At 42.1% G+C, this 18,668-nt stretch overlaps 1 protein-coding gene across 3 annotated transcripts in view; it reads left to right on the top strand.

The window, feature by feature from the left end:
- Positions 1-18,668, top strand: part of MACROD2 (mono-ADP ribosylhydrolase 2) — a 786,342-nt gene that overhangs the window by 101,356 nt on the left and 666,318 nt on the right. The gene's annotated exons all lie outside the window — the stretch shown is intronic.

The raw sequence follows: 18,668 nt of genomic DNA, 5'->3' as shown, positions 1-18,668 counted from the left end.
GAGCAGCGGCTGCAGGCGGCGCCATGGCTGCGAGCGGGAGGGGCCGCGTGTGGCGCGTTGAGTGCGGCCTGTGCGCCTCAAGAATGGAAGTGTGTTAACACTGATGGAGTTACATGCAGGGAATGAAGATATTCATATGTAACACTGATGTATCCATCTTAGTAATATAATGAGTTATTTTAATTGGATTTTGGAGTTAAAATCATCTTTTCGCCTATGTTTTATATATAAAATTTAATTAATGCTCGTGACATGGAGATTAAACGCTTGTCAGACCTATAGGGAAATTACCTTTTGGAAAACATGGCGATTTTGTTAACGATTAACAGGCTGGGAGATGGTGGGAGATGGCAGATGGGAAATTGAGAGCGCTCACAGTGTGTAATGTATTTCGAGGAATGATAATGCGAGTTTATAACTCACATGTGTAAGGTGCTGTCAGGTCAAAGCGATAACCACGCTGCTCGTTGTTCTCTATAAGTGCACTGATGGCACGATAAGAGCCACAGTCCTGGGAACTGCCCTCAGCCAAAGGTCGACCTCAAGGACTCTGGCTGTGACTTGACAGTGTTTTGGATCTCCTTTGTTCTACTGCAGATCAAGTTTCACTCCTAAACGTTTCTGGGCAGGGCACTTATGAAATGTTAAGAAACCAAACACATTGACCGGGAAGTGAAATGGAATCAGAGATCAGTCATCCTCGGTGCAGAGGACAGAGAGCCGGCTTTGCAAGTAGAAAGCAAACTGTTGCTGCTTCAGGCTCCTCAAGGATGAGTTTCACTTAGATAGAGCTGAGAGTAATAGTTTGATATTCAGTGAAATACCCTGAAATGAGCGTTAGTGGTTTTTAGCTTTAGGCTTTTATCAGGTTATATTGATTTTTTTCAAAGCAGGCTGTCCCACTTCCAAGTTAGGCACTGTCTGATTTGTGGAGACATCTAAGAAAAGAAAGTGCTATAATATATGAACTTTTCTATGATATATGGCTTAGAACATTTTTGGATATCGCCTAAGTACAGTTTCTCAGCAAATATGTATTCCAGTTTGAATTAGTGTCTTGAAAAGATTTGAGCCATTTTAAAATTAGAATCCAATTCAGGCTAAATTCCTTCAAAAGTAAATGCCCGTCAAGCTCAGCTTTTAGCACTGTATTTGTACCTACCATAACTTGTCAGAGTTGAAGCAGCAGCTCTGCATCAAATGCAGCCAAAATGAGAACGTGGTCATGAAAGACAATCCACATCAGAGCTAAAAAGGGACGAAGGGTGTGAAAAGAAACAGTTGTTTTAAATTGGTTGGGCTCAAGTGTGATTGTTCTTTTTTTTTTTCTCTCTTTGACAGAGGAATGTTTGAGAGAGAATAGCTGTAATTGTAATGATTCTTTTGTCTGTCTTGATGGGCCAGGAGATTAAACAACTGCACCTGTGTTCTCTGCCATTCCTCTCCTTTCTCTTCATGCTTTTTCCCTCTTCTGACTCTCCTGGATGTTCCCCAGGGGAAAGCCTTGTCAGCTCATAGAGCCCCTGATGTAATCACATCACTATTTTTCCTAAGGCAAACGAACAGTTTTGCTCATCGCATTATGTGCTATTGATAGCAAAATTAAGTCACTTAATGGACTACATGAAATTGCAAAGCTAATAAGTAAGCCATTTACTTTTTCACTTGTAGAATGTACAGAAATTGGTAGCGAGATCTGACAGGTTAAGTTCATACTAAGAAGGGCTGTTCCTAATGTTTATGACTTGTGTTAAAGAGGCAAGTTCTTCTAAGTGTCAAACCATGAAGCCACCTGGACAGAGCTTTTAGGCCAAGCAAGACTTTACTCTTTCAAGATCTATCTGTATAGTTTTTGCTTGCAAACTGGATGAAGTAAGCAATGCTGTCAGAGCGGAACAGACTTCTCATACTCTTGACACGTCTTTGAAGGTTCTCCAGCAAATGTGTGTTAAGGAAAAATAACACGCTCCTAAAACAGCCTTGAAAATTTGATCGAGATTGTTAGCAACGTCTACCATGTGTGAGGAATGATCCTGCTGAGGACAAAACTGCTATTTCTCAGGGGTAATTTCTTATATTTTCAAATTCAAGGTTTTATAGATAGAACTCGTCCTGAATCTAACAGGGTGGTAAGTGTAATTTTATGTAGATATACCTGCTTCTGTGTAAGAGATCAGAGTAGCAGAGAAATACCCGAAACCAGTAGAGTAAATCACCTGAAAGAGTGTGGCAGTGCTGCTCTTGGACTCCTTTCCTTGGAATTTGGACTGCTTCTTCTGCAAGAGCATAAAGAGGCAGCAGAGCCTCGTGCTTGGGAAGAAGGGAGTTGGGATGCGCTGCTGGTGTTCTGGTGGTGTTTGTGTTCTCACCGCTGCTCCTGCTGTCGGCAATATACATATCTGGCAACAAGGCAGGTACCTCTTGGTGAAAAGTCATGTTTCCATGGAGGTTCAATTTACTTTCTTCACTGCCTGAAGATTTCAGCAGTTGTCAGAGGAGTTTTTGGATGAAAAAAACTGGGTGCTGGAGTTACATAACAAAATGTGAAAATGTTACCATAAGAACACCCAGAATACAAGGTATCTCAAAGTGTTATTTACTGAAATACGGCAAATATTTGATCGAGTGTGATTTCACTTTGCAAAATGAGGACCTGTTTTCACATTAAATATCATGGCTCAAAATGACATTCACTGAGACAATGATATATTTTCATGGAGGAGGTAATGTTCCCTTGGTGATGGATTTTTACGGTGGAATTTCCCCTTCTCTGAGGGAGAAGGTAAAACAATCCATGCAGCTTAAAGAACAGTTATATTTTCATACCGTTTTCATCAATTTTAGCTCTTTGTGGTGATATAGTGAAAGCTCGAAAGCTGCTTTCTTTCTCACAAGTATATTTTCGGGCCATCAAAATGATTCTTCTTGTCCTCACTCCATGTTTTCTTTTATGTCCTGATAAGCCTTTGCTGCACTCTCTCATTCTCACCACAGTCAATACAAGCACCCTGCCTTTCCTCCTGCAATGCCCAGCAGCTTTGTTCCCTGCAGGATAACCCACACTGGAACACTCCATGTTCTGCTGTTTGTGCATCCATCTTCTGCCATGAAAAGCTGCTGCTTCTTACCACTCTTCTCTCCCTCATTGTCCTTGGCTCCCAGTCTCTATTTGCATATTAAAGAGTTTCCTGTTTTATTTCCTTCTCTAAAGGTCCCAAACTAGCTGAGCAGTTTCACAAAGGTCTCGTTTTCTGAAATTACAGTGGCCAGGTTCTGGGTAGATCTATAATGCATCAGTTACCCAGTTAGAATATTTAATGTTCTCTATAGCTTGAAGCAATTGCTTGGACATAGAGCTGGTGAAGAAGGCTTTATGGGGTGATCTGCTCTCTATTAAAAAAAGAAAAATGACCCCCACCCCCAGTCCTCTGCATGTAAATCAAATCAAAGCATTCGCATGCTGTTCTGGCCAGTTGCACCACCCAGGCTGCTCACAGTGTTGGTGTCTGCTCTGTGCTATCATCTAGCAGTAAGCTGTGGTCTGTGTTTGCTGATTTGCTTGTGTAATACCTGGTTTGGAAATCATGAAAGGCTGTGTGCCAGCGGTGAATATATGAATAACTCAGAAGCGTTTACTCTCAGGAAGAACTAAGTATACATTGTCTGAACAGATTTGTTTGGTTTTAAGTGGGGATTCTTACTCTGTCTGCCTATTCAGCAAGAGAGGGTGTTTCAGAAGGGCCTTTGCATGGCAGCACTTAGTGTGTTGGCAGAATGTTACGAATTGATATGGTGATTAAAAATAAGTTAAAGAGAACTGGAAAATTTCCCTCAACGTGAAGAGTGCAATGAGATTTGATGAGATCTGGACTCGAGGAAATCTAGGCAAAAGCTGTATCTCAGTTGAGATACAGGAACGGCTCATTTGAGAGTGGCCTCCACCAGCACCATCTGCAAGAATCATTGTTCAGGCTGGTGTGTCCTCAGCATCTGCATGGCTCCTTGAGGCTCAACAGTAGAAAGAAGTAGTTGTAAGGCATACATATATTCTTGGAGCGGGTGATGTATGTGCATTTAGTGGGTATGCCCTGACTGCTGAGGATGAAATTCCTTGAAGTGGTAAGAAGCTGTAGTTTCATGGGAAATGGGATCTGAAAGTCATTTTGAGCTTAGTATCTGGAGCAGCGTTCTGCATTTTTTTCCCTTCCTTAATCCATCTTTAATCTCTTTCCTCAAAGTTTCTCTTCTTTTGCCTTTTTGTGAACACATGCTAATTGCTGCTGCCAGTTCCAATGACTCCAGAGAGGCGTTGGGAATCCTAAAGTGAAGCAACCTGTGGAAGCCCATGAGACCTTCAGCTCAGAGACTCCAGAAAGTTGAGCTTGTTTCTCTAGTTAGGATAGAAAACCAGACTGCAAATCCCTTTTGAGTTTTCATGTATTAACAAAACTGCCACACTCTGTTTTCTATGTTGCTATGAAAGCAGAAACTGCTTGATGGCGTAGAAGGCCAAATTGGATGTCCAATCTGAATCCAGGATGAGATTTCTGTGTTCCTAATTAAAGTTCTGTGTCTTCGTAGGCAAGTAGAGTTTTGGATAAAGCAACAAGTTCACGTGTAAGAAATATTAATTTCCATTTACTGAAAACAAAACCTTCATTTGAATGAAAGTTCCGTAAGATTGGGGTAGTTATTGACCTCATCAGTGAGTCCTTAAAATTGCACATTGCTAAAGCCTGCCTGGATGCCCAAATTAGCAGGTTACTGGCAGTTGTTGTGCACCCGGTAAGTATCTCAGGCTTTTTTTGATAGGCGGTAGAAAAACAACAAACTGAATCAAACAAGCCAAAACATAACATAAGCAAAACATAACAACAGAAAGCCCACTGTGAGATGGCTGTTAGAATAGCAATGTGGTTGTGTATGTAAAAAACTTCAAGCATTTTGCAAATAAAATGGCTGTGGTATCCCATGCGATACGCAGGATACCGTATTGGAAGCAATTGGAGCATGTGCTTTTGTAGTTTCACTGCTCTGAAAACAGAAGTTTGCCTTGCAAATGCCTGCAGATGCAACACCCGAAATCCGAGAGAAGTTCAGGAAGGACTGTTAGCAGCTGCACTGGGAATTTACCTCTGCACTTAAATATGAGCACATCTGAGAATGACCCTAGTGAGGAACACAAACTCACAGTCGATAGCTTCATGTGTTTTTATTTCTATTTTATGTTATTTTACATTGTCGTTCATGGATATAACAACGCTTGTTTCATTTCTTCCCGATCGTTTTTCCCAAGGGATGCAGAGAGGCTGATTGCAGTTGTAAATTCTTTGTGGATTGTGCAGTCGTAATATAGCGTGCCTGTGTCGGGTCAGCCCTGTGCTCCGGGCACGCAGCGGAACCCGGCAGCGAGTGGTGAGCTGAGCTCCTGGTGCTGCGGGCAGGCGCATCTGCAGACTGCAACAGCACGGCCGAGGGCTGGCAGCAACCGCAGAGGGCAGCCCTGTCTCCTCTTTGCATCGGCACTCATGTTTGGCCAATCCTTTAGTAAGCTCAGCCGCCTGAAAATCAGACTTTCCCCCTAAAAGTGAAGCGTTTTCTTTTGGTGCTGCCTTCCGATCAGCTCGTGACGGAGTGCGCTGGCAGAAGGCAGCGGCAGCATCCTGGGCCAGCCGAGCCGCTCTTTTACCGTTCTCGAACAATACTGCAGGTATGCTTTTCACAAGATGAAAAGCCAACTTTTAAGCCTCAGCAGGGGCTCTGCTCGTACCCGCAGATGCAGCGGAAGCTCCATGTGCGTGGAAGGGTCTCAGGCGGCACACATCAGCTGGAGGAGCAGATGATCCTGCGCTGACAGACGGCCGGCGACAGCGCTCATCACGCTGCTGCTGCCTGCCCGCCTCTGTTTGCTTGCTTTCTTACTGCTGCACAACAGCAAGGAGTGCTGCCTGCGCAGCAGCGGGGCCTGCAGCTGCCCTTGCTGTTCAAACCCCGCATCTGTGAGCTTCTGCCTTAGCGCTCGCATGGAAACTTGTGCTTAAGGAACGTGCGAGCTTGGCATATGCAGCTATCAACTTCTCTTACGGTTTTATGTTGGTTGTCATGTTGCTACAGAAACAATTCGCTTCTTTGCTCTTTCGTGTCTGAAGCTCAAAAATGCTCAGTTCTTTCTGTAACCTATCATGTGACATCTCCAATATTTTTAAAAGTGAGAGACACCATAACGTGCTGGGGCTGTTGCAGTGCAATTTCTTTGCTGTTTTCTATGTGGTCATAGGGAATTTAGTATTTTGGCAAAATGCCTCCCAGGAAGAATTGCTGTTTTGGCATGGAACTTGGCATGTTTGTCAGATGGCCTGGTAGCTGTTTGTCATAACCAGCAGCTCTGTGTAGTCTGGCGCTTATCTGGCTTAAGATTTCAAGTAGAAGCAGTCTCTTGAAACCATGGCTGAGATGCGTGGTATTGGTGGTACCCCAGTGAGCACTGGGCTGGCTGCTGGGTGTTGTGCAGTCATTGGTTCCGCTCAGCCTGTATCTCACCAGCTCCTCATCCATTGGGATTTTGGGTTCTTTTCCCTCTTAGAAATGAAGTTACTAAAAATGACCGTCAGCTGCTTTTGCGGTTCTTGCTGGAGAAACACAGCTACAACCTGGGAATGCAACAGAGAAATGCAGTGTATGGGCAGCTTGTTCTGTGCTTTGGGATCCAAAGGTATAGCAGATCATGCTAAAAAAGCAAATTCAGATTTGCCAGGGCAGAGAGCGAGGAAGATGCATGTTTGTGCATTCTCACTTCAGCTTGCAAGTGCTGCTGTGCTGTTTCATGTTTGTGGCGAAGGGCAGATGGGAGCAGTGGTGGTTTGGCAGCCAAGCCAGGGGCTGTTTGCAGGAATAAAGCCAAGGCACCTCTGGAACAGGCACTGACCTGTTGCTGGCCTGTGCAGGATTGTACCTTTCCTCTTTGAAGCTGTACAGGTTTAATAGCTTTTACCTGAAAACTTTCTAATTCCGCTGAGTATCCTTATAAGGCTTTATGTATATTTGCTTGTATTTTTTGTTTCATCCCATGGCAGGAACAGGTTAGCTGGACAACAGTTTGCAACAGCAAATTAAGTTCTCTTTAAAGTTTTTGATAGTGTAGACAGAGTGAAGCCTTTTCAGTGTTGTTCCAAAAGTGGGTGTTGTGAACTTTGCAGGCGCTGCAGGCGTTGCAGTGCTGTTTAGACAACAGACACAGATTGATCTTTCTGAGCCATATGACTTGTGGGGGAGAAAGCTGCCGGTGAGGAGGACTTGGACACCCGCACTGCTGATCCCATGCCGTGCCTCCTCCTGGGTGGCTTGGTCACCCACACAGCTGGGTGTCACCCCATTGCGGGTATCTCAGGCATGAGTGCTGGCTGTGCTGCTCCAGGCAGGGTTTGTATGACGTGCCTTCTGAAGCTGTGAAGCTATTACTCTGTAACACTGTGTGGTTATGCAGGTTGTGCGGTGGAAGAACTGACATGGCAGGAGTAAAGAAACTGATAGAAGGGCAAAAGAGCCATTTAGAAGGAAAAACATATATATGTTATAGTATCTAAAACGATTTTTCTAATCCAACATAACCACTTTCCTCCCAGTCTGTGTCCTGCACATATGTGCATGCACATTTCCTTATATTCCCTTTTTTTCTAATCAGCATGGCTAGTTACAGGCAAAAATATTATTAGGAAAATATCAGCCAAGCAAATTGCGGCCATCAAAAGATTAGAAGTGACTGAAAACAAAATCTTGTAAAAGAATTTCTCGTGTAATTGTAACATAATTTGCTGCTGCTCTTGCTCTGCTATGGCGTGATTAAGTACTGAATTGGAATCAGCTTTTAAAAGAAAATGCTTAGTTTCATTCCGCAGCACAATTGGCAACTAAATAAAAGTTCAGACTGGATTTTTTCTTTTTCTTTTTTTTTTTTCTTTTTTTTCAGTCTTCTTTTCAGAGAGAGAGAAAAATGTACATAGAGTCTTTTGTATTTTGCGGAGAGGAAGTGCAGCACAATAGGCTGTTGGAGGAAAGCAATTCCGATAATCAGTTTTCTGTACTACTTATTACAACTGGTCAGAACTGGGTTTTAATTAAATTTTAGGGATAAAGGACAATAGTGTGTGCTAAGCATGGCGAGTCAGCTTAAACTTAGAATTTCCTGGCTTTTATCCATTTCTGTGCTAACTCAGTCCTGCTTAAGTGTATGGCTTCAGATGGAATTCGCTTGTGTAGAAGGTAATAACTGCTGAGGTTGTAGGAGTTTTTCAGGGAATTTCGCTTCCAATGTGCAGAGCAGACATGGGCTCACAGATGGGGGTCACAGCTTTGCACCTGGTGATTCCCACTTTGCTGCCAGTCTTCGGCACTGTGTCTCATGTAATTTGGCCACTTGGTTCATTTCTTGTTGCTTTAAAATCAAGCTTGCCATGTAATTATTTCAAAAGAGTAACTTATTAGAAGCCGGTGCTTTTTGGTTCTTAAATGTTTTCCACTGGGCTTGAGGATGATGAAGGTAACATGGTGTACCTCCATGATGCTTGCAGGGCCTTCGGTGTCATGGAGGCCCAATAACTTCTCAGTTTTATTTTATTTTCTGTATCAAAGGTGTCACAGACTCAACTCCAGAAAGCATCTGATCTTCTGAGATGAATTTAGGAATCCCCTGCATGTCTTAAACATTAACCATTGTATGGTTGCCCTCCAACTAACTACCCCTGCTGTTAAAATCTGTTCTTCCTCGTTTGGGAACTTGTAGTTTCCTTGGTTCTGGCATTCCCTGCACATTTCGTTCGGCTTTGTAAGAGTTCTGTCACATTCCCGTTTTGGAAGGCTGCGCTTAAATCACTCTTAACTTTCCTTTGAATACACACATTGATTATATTCCTCCACATGCCCTCATTGAAGCTAACTTGCTACATTTTTAATTCCTTCTTGCAGGGCTTTTCTCGTGCTTTTCTAGATCCATTAACATTTTACTTCTCAGCATAGATACAGTTGCAGCAGCTACAGCTTCAGTGGGAGCTTTACCAACTGACCACCTGGATTTCCTGCTGGCAGAATCCCTTCTTTTGAGCAGCTTTTGCTGTGTTTTGGTGTCAGGCTGACAGCCTACAGAGCTTTTAACACTAGTTTTGTCTAATTCTGTTCGTTATGTGCAGCTGAGGCATAAGTACATGGTTATCAATGGAGAGCATCACCATTTCAGCAGCTACTTCGTGGGGCATGATATGTATTAGATCATCAAACCTTGGAGTAAGGTGCAGTAATTTTGGAGGACTCCAGCATATGCATTGGTGTATATTTAATTTACCCTCTAGATAATCAAAATATTCATTTAGAATGTTTCTTGAAATAAAAGTGTTTGTTTAATCACGGGTTTATCCTGCATGTGGATTGGGCTGTGCTGGTTGTATGAAGGATGGGAGATTTTCAGCTTAGATGTCTTGCACCAGGTACTTTTTAGCTGCCATTACAGCTTGTATTTTATGGACTGACATGATGTGGCTTGAGATTCCGCAAATTTGAGGAGCTTTTAGGTTTAGAAGCATGATTACAAAGTAGTTATTTTCATTCTAGAATTAATGTCATTAACTACTTTGGAAACTACTTGAAGATAGAAGCTCCTATGAGTCTTGCTGATGTCCTCAGAGTGAACATCAGAATTCACCACTGTATAAACAATGCTTATCACGCTCATTATTGAAATGGTAAATATTTGTATTGGCATTTGTCATAGCATTTTATTCGGGCAAGTTCCTATACTGTATTTATTCTCAGACAAAGGCACAGGCTGCTTTTGCACAGATGTTCAGGACCGGTGTATTCAGAGCAGTTATTCCCCCCTCACTTCCATGAATCATGAAAAGGGAGGATGGAAACAACTGACAGTTTCATCAAATGCAATTCCAGAAACACACTAATAAATAGCTTCCACACGCCCCTAACAGCTCAAATTAACCATCAGCTCAATGTGAGAATATGAAATGGATACTTGCTACCCATTTTCTCCTAGATTTGTGCTGTAAATGGTACGGGGAAGGCTGTTGTGTAATTTTGCTCAATCATGGGTTATATATTGCCTTTGTGGAGAGCAATTTTCTACTTTGGACAACAAAAGCTCTGGTATTTTTTTTATGCTAGTAGCTGAAAAATGATTTCGGCTAAACTTGCTTATCATATAACAATAAAGCTTTGGGGCAATTGACCTGCTGACCTTAATTCCCAGGAAACTGTCACATTCCTCCTTTATTCCTTTGTCCGGCCAAACAATGTGACCCAAAATACTCGCTGGCTTCCCTGTATCTCAGCGTTGTAAGGTCAGCCTTTGGTCTCCATAGCTACAGTTCAGCTCCACGGGTCAGGGGGCAAATAGATTAATGATGTCAGACACATCTTTAAACGCTTCTTACACTGCTCTGCCGTACGGTAAGCAGCTGAGCATATTTGGGATGATAAAAGCCTTCTTAACTCCTGCTAATAGGAGGAGCTGCAGAGGCATCTGATGGAAAGAAAGGGCTTTGCTGCTGTGGTGGTGGGTATCAGCAGCGGGCTGCTGCAGAGGCTGCAAGAAATGGGTGAATAGTTGCTACCTCACACATCTCTGGGTATCCCATTCCTTTGTCCAGAATTCTGCCTGGTGTGAAATATAGTGAGCTGGGAGAACAGATGGGCTTGTCTGATGGAAGGCTTGCACATCCCTTTGCAGTGATGAGGCGTTGTGCAAGCCAAGAGGAATGTGGTTTGTGTGCCTGCTTTGCGTTAGCTACTAATAAAAACCCTTCCTCATACATGAAGTAATCTCATATATTACAAGCATATCTAGGTTCTTCCTCTAGCTAATGAGACTTCTTAAATTACAAGAGGAAATATAGCTCACTTAAAGAGCTGTGTAGGTTCCTCGTGGAGTAGACCTTCGTGATTTGGTCAAATGTCACACATTTGCATCAGAACTCAATGAGACTAAGCAGCTACGTGAGCATTTTGATTTACTAGCAAGACAGTTTGCCTTCAAAATAAATTACTGCTTGCACCTGCACCAGTGTGCTTTTTTTCAGATAGTGAGGCATGAGATGTGGATTTCCTTACTTCATCACTGCATTAACTTGTAAAAACAGAAACAACCAAGCAACTGGGGAATCACTGTCATGTGCGTCCTATCTTGATTATCTTCAGCAAACTCTGTGTTCTCAAGTACCATCTGTGTGAACCACAGTTCTATTCTTGAAATGCAAATCCAACCTAAGTGAGTGAAATGAATAACAAAGTTTATCCTTAGGTGGGTAAGAAAAGTCAGTGTTTGTCCTTGCGTACTTATTCCACCCTTCATCAAAACGCACTATCAAATCTTCGTTGTAATAACAGGAAAGTAGGAACTGTTGATATGAAACTCATTTGGCTGAAGAGTGGGTTCAGAGCCTTTCCCCAGCTGGGTGTTCTGGTGCTGGTGGATGGCAGAGCAGCTTGGTTCCTGGGAGGGTCTCACCTATATCAGGCTTTTCCTAATCCCTTCTATGCAATTGGCAGTGCTGCATGGTACTTCCAAGAGGAAATCATCGTAGCAGAAGGATTTGGAAACCTGGTGATCAGCAAAATAAATGCTGATTTTCCTGGGCTTATTCCTTCATGTATATAGAGGGATAACAGATAGTTACAGCCTTTTTTTTAGAAATAAAAGAAATGCAAATCGTTAGCGTTACTTCTGCCTCTGTTAGCATTTTGTGTCATTTTCCTAAACTATTCTTTTCTTAATTTTTGATATTGAGCAGAATCTGTTCCCTTCAATCTGAAGCTCTGTGAGTGCACAATTGTTTTTATATAGATCCTACTGAATATACTCTTCCTGTGATGTTTCTTTCTTTCTTTTTTTTTTTTTGTGTGTGTTGTAAGTGGCAAAAAGAGACCCTTACTTTCTGTCAATGCCTCTCCAGCCCCATGGCATGTATTACAGCCTGTTTCTTTACAGCTCTCTTCTTGATGTGGCCCAGAGCAAAGTTTCCCTTTCTATGCATGTCTATCACTCTTGCCTGGTAAGTTCTGTCCCTGGCTTCTCCTGTTCATCTTGCCCTTCTCCCCCAGCCTGTGTCATTTCACTGATGTTCTTTCATCCTCCTCTGCCCAGATTTCTGATTTAGCACCTGTTCTACCAGCCAGCTCTAGAAGTTTGTTTCGGTTCCTTCAACTCTTTTGTTGTTATAATTCATGTAAATTTACTAGAGTTTTGGAGACTTTCATGTGTTGGCTGAGTTTAAGAAATTGACTGATATTTTAAAAGAATATTTCTCTTGAAGAGTAATTCAGTTTGCTTTGCTCTTGGGAAACCTGGATGCCCTAAACCCCACAGTGTCGTGGCTTAGCCCATGGCATGAAATCAAAGTGGGAAAGGACATCCAAATGCACCAGAGCTGGGTGAACGCTGCCAGTGCAGAAAAACAATTTTCATTGACAGCGTCTGTCTGATGGTGCACTGCATGTTCAACAAGCAAGGCTTGATGCTTCCACTTGTGCCATCCAGGGACAGGGAGCTTTGCTTTCAGCCCTGCCCACATAGTGCAAATACACTCTATAGCAAGACAAAGGAAAAGCTGCTGCTGCAGCCTCTTTCTCTGCACCCTGCTGCACCCTCCCGTGCTCTGTGCACAGCCAAGCAGAGGGATTCCCGAGCCTGGCATGTGCTGAGCTCCTGGCACTTGTTCTGCAGGGAGCTGTCACGTACAGCTGCAGGAGCTTAATTAGGCTTTGCCATCTTTATGGTCATTATTTTAAATCAGTTTTATGTGATTGATGGACTGACATGATTTAGAAGGGAAAAAAAAAAAACAACCTATATGAACAGCAGCCAGCTACCGGAACATGCTTGTGATGTGGGAAAAAGTCAGCATTGCATCATTCTCTGTATGGAATTTAGAGGCTGGAAAGGTAACCCGAGACCCCTGATGTCCTGAGTCTTGTGTATACACACTGCCAGCATCCTCTTAGGATCATCAGGAACTCCATCTACATGGGCCGATGCTGGCCTACGTCTTCCCCATCTTAAAGTAATTCTTCTTCCTTATGGCCTGTGAGACAGCCCCTTGCTGGCCGCTTGGCAGGTCTGGTTTCTCTCATGACTATAGTTGATAGAGATGGAAATTTCCATAATCCTTTCCTGATGTTAATAGAATTGCTGTGATTTATGTGGGATATAATTCTTCTCATTTTAAGTTTTACAATTTGTAAGGTCGCTTGCGTCCGGGGTATTTTTAGACTGGGTATCCATTTTCGTAATACAAGAGTTGGATAAGAAGCGGCTCAGCACAAAGTTTTAGCAAGGAAACAGCTCAAAAAGTACCAGGCATTTTAATTATTTTTTTCCGGATATTTGGTTTTATTCTAATCTTACTTTGGGAAATAGAATTGCTCAAGCGCAACTCACAGCGCATTCTTAGTCTGCTCCTGACAAGCAATTTTAATGTGTTGTAATTAAGTAATGTCTGATACGTCCGCATTATCAAGTGCTATGGCTTTTCCCCTTCCTTGTTAAACCAAGCTTTTCACTGATGGCTACACCAAGGCATGTTATCCCTATTTCTTCTGCAACAAACTCCGTAAAAAACCTAAATCTGTTGATAGAAAGAACGTGGGTTTTGTAATTTGTGTGTCTCGAGGAATGTATTTGGGAAGCTCAATGTGAAAAACTTTTCTTTCCAGTGTGAAGCACTTCGTATTTGCCCCAGGCTTTGGAAGTGGCACAAAAGATGATCTTTTACAGTGAGAACTTAAAAAGAAGGGGAAAAAAAACTTGGCGCCATTACATGTGGTTGGCTGTGGTCAGTAACTTCTAAGCTGCCCACCAATACAGGGTAACCCTGAATTAAATGATGGGGAAATTTGTCCCAATAAATTGACATCCTTATTTTTTTAATAGAAGGTTAAAAAATAACAACAACAAACCAAACACATTATATGTCGTATCTACTCTGACTGTCTACAGTTTTTAATGGGGTCTGGCAGAGTGGATGTAATTTGTATACAAAAATGAAATGAGTGCTTAAGGGTAGAGAGCAGTACAGCTTTTTTAATATAAACAGAAGCATAATGCAGGCAGCCTGTTGAGGCCTCTCTTTTTTCTGTATTATATCCCATAATTTACTGTGCAGTGCAACTTAGGTAAGGTTTCATCTTAACTCTGCTTGGAGCTTTTTGGGTTTTTTTAAGTATCAGAGATTCTTTTGGTTGAGAACCACCTTGAAGTGCCCGGGAGTCCCGCTCACAGTGTCATAAATGGTTTTGCACTGTTACTATGATCTTATTACTCGAAGGTATACAAGGGGAGAAACAAAAGGGTGCTTGCCCTAATCCTGCTTAGATCCAAAATCAGAGACGATAAAACAAACAATAGTAGATGTAGAGAAAGTCCAGATTTGGCAAGGAGTTGCAGTAGGTACATTTCTTTGCAGAGGTTCAAAGTATTGCATAGCAGTGTGACATACCTAGTATAGCCAAAAAAGAGAAAGAAACATTGATTTAGAAGCAGAAGAAGTAAAAATAAGGCATTTTTCCCTTGATAGAACTGAGAGAGGGTAATCATCTTAGAAGAGGCTTGAAAATCAAAATGCATAAACAAAGTTCAATTTAGTTGTATGTGTGTATCCTTTCAGCTGGTAGACCAAATTATTCTGATTGTTCCTCATCAGATTTTAGTCCTTCTGTTTCATGCTGTTTATATTAACTTCCATTAACCTACATGTTTTGAGTGAAAGTTTAAAATGGGCTATGAAAATCGCTTTCATCGCTTCTCAATTTTAAAATAAGCATCAACACTGGATTACTCAGCTCCTATAATAGATTAGTTGTAATCCACAATAACGTAACCTGGAATGACTGGGTGCTTTTAAATGGGAGTATAAAAGTTTAATTTTTTATTTTGGTCGGTGATTTTAATAGATTTGCAACACAGGTTGGAAAAAAAAAGGAATGTTGTGTTTATTGAATACGAGAATTTATCTGTTCAGGAGTTTTTGCTTTTGAAGCTGAGATATCTTGCTGGCACTTTAACATAATGCACTTACAATAGTAAATCTATAAATTGAATAGGCTGAACTTTCTTCTGTGTACAGTTCAGCTTTGAGTTTGAGTACCTTTTCCGTTCCTTTAAAATCATCAGTGATGAATGGAGTCCAAGGAGCTGAGAGTTTATGCATGCATATATCTTAAGCATCGTTGTTTGCTGAATAATTCATGTGAAAGCTGCTCATAAAGCTTGGCTAGTAATGTACCTTAGGAAGGTATTACCATCAATATCTGACATGGCTTTGATTTCCACTAATGATATGTAACCAGGAAGACTGCTTAATCTGTCACTATGCATAAATCATTGCATTTGGGTGGTCAAGGAGACCACTGTGTTTGGTGGTTTGGGAATGTGAATCCCTAATCCATCACTGGTAAACTGGATTTCTAAGTGTTGCTTTATGCGTTCTCTTTGTTTATAACACTGTTGATGGGTTTGGAGCTAGTAAGAGGTGAAACTGGGCAGAAAAGTGCTTATTTAATGCTAAAATAGCAGCACGTAATGCTGATTTAAGTAAGGAGAGCTAAAATGTATGGCAGCAAAAGGTGAATAAACTATAAATGAGCTATGAAATACTAAACAGCCGTTATGTTTTAACACAAACAAGCAGAAAAACACACACACAGAATGAACTGAAAGGGATTTTCAAAGCAAAATGGAAATAAACCAGTAGTGCCGGACATGGGGAAGGCTGTGGTGGTGGGTAGGGATGCCGTAGCAGTAACGCTGTGCCCTGACCTATGAGGGGCACGTGCACAGTGCTCTGTGCTCCCTTTCCAGTCGGAGGTGCAAGGATTCTTCACCTGGTGCTATGGGAAGGATTAAGTGTCATGTTTGGATGGTAAATATCACTGACTTTGTGAGGTAGTTCATAATTTGGTGCAGTTGTGGCGGTTACCTTCAGAGCCACATTGCAGGCTGGTCCTGTGCAGGAAAGCAGAAGAAGTGACAAGAATGCAAAGTTTTCTAAGAAGTGAAGAAAACACCCATAATGTTTGTATCTAGTAAGGAGCTGTCGTTTATTCCCAACTAAATAAAACAGCTTCTGAGAAGGAAAAGGAGCTGGAGCGTAATGGAGCTGTGAGCAGTACATGGGATGAGCAAATAATAGAGCGCTCCTGGAAAGAATGCTCTTTGACATGATTATAGAGTTTTACACAAAGGACATAGGGTAGTCTAAATGAATCCTGTTGCTTGTGATTGCCACACAGAATAGGTATCCTGAGAAATAAACTGCTGTTAAATCCTGGTTAACGCCATGGATTGTACTGGGAATGGGTTAAGGAGCCACTAGTCAGAGCTGTCAGCTGATGAATCAATTGTCCATTTGCATTTTATGGACATCATCAGTTGTGTCATTTTGTTGTATTAGTTTGAAATGATGGATGGTGAAATAGCTTGTTTACTTTGAGGATAATGCTTAGTCTGAAGGGTTCTTGAAAAGCCAACCTGTAGAAAGAGGTTAAGAGAAGGGGGAGGCAATAAACAGTAAAACAATGGGTGTGACTTCACAACTTGTCTATCCTATGAGGAATTTAAAACTTGGGTTTTTCCTTTTGAGGCAAACAAAAGTCAGATCTCGTTCTGCAGACCTAGCAGTCAGTTGCTGGAGATGGGGTGCTAGAGGTGGGATGATGCACATTGCTCTATGGAAGTGGGGGAGGGAAGAATGTTGGACATGGATAACAAAAAACTATTGAACGAAACTTAAAACCAGCGATGTAGTATCTTGGTTGGATCCTATAAAAGCACTTATTTCAGTGTGATAGTTAGCCTTTTATTGCTCTTTGCAGCTTCTAAGTCATTATAGAGAAATCATTCCATTCCCGAATTCCCTTTGAAATGAACTAATGCACAGTGCTGGGTTTGCCATGGTACAACTTATATTATTGCCTTGCTGTTTAAAATACCTTCTAAGCTCTTTAACCAGAACAGATCCATTGATAATTGGAATCTAAGAATCAACTTTCTGAAGAGAATGAATGAACAAAAGAACTGCAGTTTTCCCCCAACGCTGAAATAAATACTGGTTAGGTAGATTGGACAGATAGAAAAGTGAAAGAAATGCTTCTGCTGAACTGAAGTGATCTGAAGAACTCTTCCCTGAGGAAGCAAAAATTACTAGGTCCCCATTTCTTTCATTTTAATAAAAGTGATCTGATTATTAATTGCCCGACCTATGCATGTCTGTCCTCAAGCTGTGTCTGGGTGGGTTTCTGAGGGGTCCTTGGAGCCCTGCTGGACGTGGCTCACCATAAAGCTCATGTGTTGCTCATCTGTTCTCAGCTTAATCTTGGTCATTGTGATGTGAGCTCATGACAGAGCGAAGAAGGAAATAGCACATAGGCACTTTCCCCCCCCCTGCTCACACAGAAACAAATACTCCTTTTGATTTTGGGGATGAGATGCTGAGTATATCACTTAACTACTGGTTTGCAACTGTAATTGCTACTGTGTGATAGTTTGTGAAGCAAAGCCATGATTTGCGTGGTTTACATGGGTTACCAAATTACCCAGGATCTCCAGCTCTGCCGATTATTGTTGCTCAGCACATAATTTCAGGAAGGAACAGCATCAAGGTGGAGTTTGTTCTAATAGCGAGATCAGAGCTGCGTTAGGTCGTACTGGGGGAGGCTCTGAAGAAGTTTCTTCCTGCCCATGATGAGCTGCTCAGCTGATCGAATGGGTGACTCAGTTCCTGACAGCTGTCAATCTTGATGTTTCCTCCTGAACCTCTGTTTTGCCTCAGTGATCCCCATCTCTGGTTTTCTTTTCAATTTTTGTGCTTTGTCTGTTGTGCTCATTCAAGGTCAAGTCTCCATGGTGCTGCTCCCTTTTGCATGGCAAACCTTTCCTCGCCTTTCTGCAGTCCTCTCAGCAGGCAAAGCTCAAGACAGTCTGCTGGGTTTCAATTCTCGTTTTGGTTTTCAAGAATCTGCTCTTATCTGATGGGTTATTTTAAAATTGTGGAAAAGTAGCCTAAAGAATCAAGTTCCCTTTGCCCAGAATAGCAAATACAAGATACAGATACATGTATGTATATATAAATGATACCTCTACTGGGAAATGCCTTGCTGAAATTAAAGATGAAACTGTTGGAAAGAATATGAAATCATTAAGACTGGAAAAGAGCACTAAGATCACCCAGTCCAACCCCACCACCCCAATGTGTCCACTGCCCACATCCCTCAGTGCCACATCCCCATGGCTCTGGGACACTAAACCATATCATAGAACCACAAGGTTGGGAAGGACCTACAAGATCATCCAGTCCAACCGTCCTCCCATAACTGCAACAAGCCACTAAACCAGATCTCGTAGCTCCTCATCCAGACACCTCTTGAATACTGCCAGGGACGCCTCCTTTCAGGTCATTGCAGAGAGCCATGAGGTCTCCCCTGAGCTTCCTCTTCTCCACACTGAACAGCCCTGGTTGCCTCAGCTGCTCCCCATCACACTTGTGCTCCAGACCCCTCACAGCTCCGCTGCCCTAATATGCATGTATCTGTCCAGGCAATTTTTGGATGAACTTTGACCAGCACACAAACTGGATTTTGCTGATTTTTTTTTTTTTTTTCCCTAGGGGAAAAGAAAG

Source organism: Coturnix japonica, chromosome 3, assembly GCF_001577835.2.
Source record: "Coturnix japonica isolate 7356 chromosome 3, Coturnix japonica 2.1, whole genome shotgun sequence".
Taxonomy (NCBI): Eukaryota; Metazoa; Chordata; class Aves; order Galliformes; family Phasianidae; genus Coturnix; species Coturnix japonica.
The sequence above is the reverse complement of the archived record's forward strand: the minus strand, read 5'-3'. Positions and strand labels throughout refer to the sequence as shown.